The sequence below is a fragment of the Prorops nasuta genome, unplaced genomic scaffold, assembly GCF_024137725.1.
Source record: "Prorops nasuta isolate Cenicafe-Biocafe unplaced genomic scaffold, Cenicafe_Pnas_1.2 PNAS00010, whole genome shotgun sequence".
In the NCBI taxonomy this organism is placed as follows: domain Eukaryota; kingdom Metazoa; phylum Arthropoda; class Insecta; order Hymenoptera; family Bethylidae; genus Prorops; species Prorops nasuta.
In genome coordinates, this window is record NW_027116807.1 from 4,443,302 (window position 1) to 4,446,415 (window position 3,114).

Genomic DNA, 3,114 nt, shown 5'->3' on the forward strand with positions numbered 1-3,114 from the left:
CCTATCGCGCAACTCCCTCCCTTAAGACACATAGCGCCGTTTTCTCGCGCAGCCTCTTTCACCGCGGCGAGGAGTGGCGAGGGGAGGGAGATCGTATTTATTTCCACGTAGCAGAGCACCGAGAATGGATAGCGTCCCGGTGATCTATGTCCTGGCGCAGACACATCTCATTTACTCTCCGAAGCATAATTCCTTAACACTTTTTCGGGGAAGAGTGCTCGTATATCTTGGTTACGCCCTTGCGTTACGAAGATCGCGCGCGCAACCTTCTCCTATCAGCAATTTCTTCTCGTCCCTGTCACCTTCCAACTACCGCTCCCCTTTTACCACCACGCGGCCATCTTATCTTCTCCGCTATCGCTCCTCGATTCTCTCCCGCTTCTCGCCTATCGGCCGTTTTGTAAGGTGCTTTGTTCATCGATCGATACCGATCTCCCTCTTATATATATATATATATATATTTGTGGCCTCGCTAAATACGCGCAAAGAGGAAAAACGGTACCCTCTCCTCCATGGTCTTTGTCTCTTATCGCCTCGTCCTCCCGTGCCTCGGCAATGCTCCACTTGGTTGGATATAATTGTCGAGGATGTAGCTACGACGGATCTCGATCCGGACAGTGGTTTTCTTTCGCGTTCTCATGTTTTCGTGTCTAGGGAGATTCTTGGCAGCGGGGAATATATCGAGTTCGATGCGCGTGCGCGGAGGATCGACGAGATGATTTTTAATCGTCGTTGGCGCGTTTAATGTCAGTGGTTGGTATATGGGGGGGGGGGGGGTGACGCGAGTGATTTGGCGCATCGGCGAGATCCAAATGGATCGTAAAAAAATAGCTTTTGACGGGATAAGTAGTGGGTTTTTGGGCCGAAAGGGCGCGCATTTAACGCGCTAAAGAATCCTCGGTGGGCCATTATTCAGGCGAACGGGCGAAAGACGTGGAAATCCTGGCGCAGTCACCAGTTTGCCATCTCGACCCTTGCTCAGACGAGCCGTACGGGCATAAATCACACGGATTTACGATCCCAGTTAAAAAGGGTAACGCAATATTTATAGTCGACTCGCGCAGTTACATATAACAAATTGAACTTTTATACATGTATAGGCGCACGCACGCACGTACGCGTATGGATGTATTTAAACGGCTACGCGCGACGCTGCAGACCCGACCCACCACTACCTGGACAGATTTTAATTATCGATATCGATTTATTGCCAATACATATTAATTTCGCGCGCTGCTACCTCGAGCAAACGGCGACGCGGCTCTTTATTCGCACTGATGGAACTAGATTGAAACATAAACCGGATATGCAAAGAAACTTAATCGTTTGACAGCGATAAAGAATCCGCGGCAGCGATATATTTTACGTCGGCGCGCGGTTATTAATGATCGCGAGCGCGGAGGGACACGGAACGATTGTTAATGGGCCGAAGCCCAAGCGCGTGTACGTGTGCGAGATTCGAACACGCCAAGAGAAACGTGCCTGTCGAAAAAATATTTTTCTGCCCTCGATGGGAAGCACGTGTCATTGCGTGGTTTGCCGTGGCGTTGCACGAGATTCGACCGGGATGGCGTGCACAGTGCCATGGCGTGGCGTGGCGTGGCGTGGCGTGGCGTGAGATGGCTAACGTCCGTCGTTGTAACGAGGCCAACGAGCTGGAGCAATGGTCACGGAAAAAAAAGTGCAAGAGCGAGAGAGAGGGAGAGAGAGAGAGAGATGAAGGTTAAAAAAAGTACGCGTTAGGACGGCCTGGACGAACGAGTGGGTAGCACAAGCCAGCCTGTGTGACTGACTGAATGAATGAATGGCAGACGGACAGACAGCAACCAGACAGGAGACTGACAGCACGGCGGCGAGCTGACAGCTTGCCACTCTACCGTGCGTTAGTAACATCAAGTATTACCGGCTACCGTACGTGTTGATCCTCGTCTCGTCCTCTTTCGTTCATCTCTGCAAAAAGCCAAATTCAACGTCTCCAACTTCCTCCTCCTCCTCATCTACTGTGAATATATATATATATAAACCTGTGAAAAAGTATCCATCGCGTTGATCCGTTCAAAAGTGTGCGGAGTAGCAGCAACACCACCTCGAAAATCATGCTCGCGCGCGATACTCGATTGCGAATTAGAAAATGGAAACGGTGTCAGCTCGCAATTAAGAATGAATATTCACGAGGCAGTTATACGTCGAGATTCGATCAAGGAATCCTGTAACTTTAGCTATCGCTGACAAGCATTTGCATATTTAACTCGCAGGTGTAGTTCCCCCAGTCATAGAGACTTCCATTTGAATTAGGTTTGACTCGGAGTGCGTCAGCGCGCTAGCTCGCTCGCTCGCGTTCCTTATCGGAAGAATCTCGACGAACCTGTCGGATCTACGTCGAGCGTAGCGCGAGCAAGCATCCCTCTTCCGTATCTATAGAGGGATTACGTCAAAAGTCTCGAGCGATTAACGAGAGCTTGGCTAAAGAATATCAGGAAAATGAGAATATTATCCGTTCCACGTCGGTATCATCATCATCATCATCATCATCATCCCCATATCGCTTCGTCACTTTGCACTTTTCTCCCATCGCATCGCATCGCGCGCGGCGAGCAGGTGAGTCCGCGCGCGGTTTATATACCATTATGTCTGCAGCCTTGAATTAAAATGCCATATAATGACACAGCTAGCCGGCCTACGTGTAATTTATGTCCATAAAAATAAAATCATAATTACAGAGGCGCCGACTGCGAAAAGACGCTAATAATACGGCTGCCCGTTGAGCGCTGCTTGCGTGCTTGGCGCGCCTCCGTGGCAGCCCGATCGTGTCGCTGTCATTGCCATTTGCCATTTGCCAGCAGCACCACCACCATGCGCACCGTGCACCAACGAACGGTAGAGTACACTGTGCGCGCGGTACAAAACTGACCAACCATGTCCCCCCCCCCCCCCCTCCCCATGGCCGCAAAACTTTTTCAACTTTTACACCTTTACGCCTCGCGAAACCTGCCAGATCGATCTAATCGTTTGGTCATAATCTCTCAAATTGCTGCCTTATTACGGGACGTTCGAGGAATAAGTTCTGGACAACCAGTAGAACCACCTACGATTTCATGTAGTTGATATCTGTAC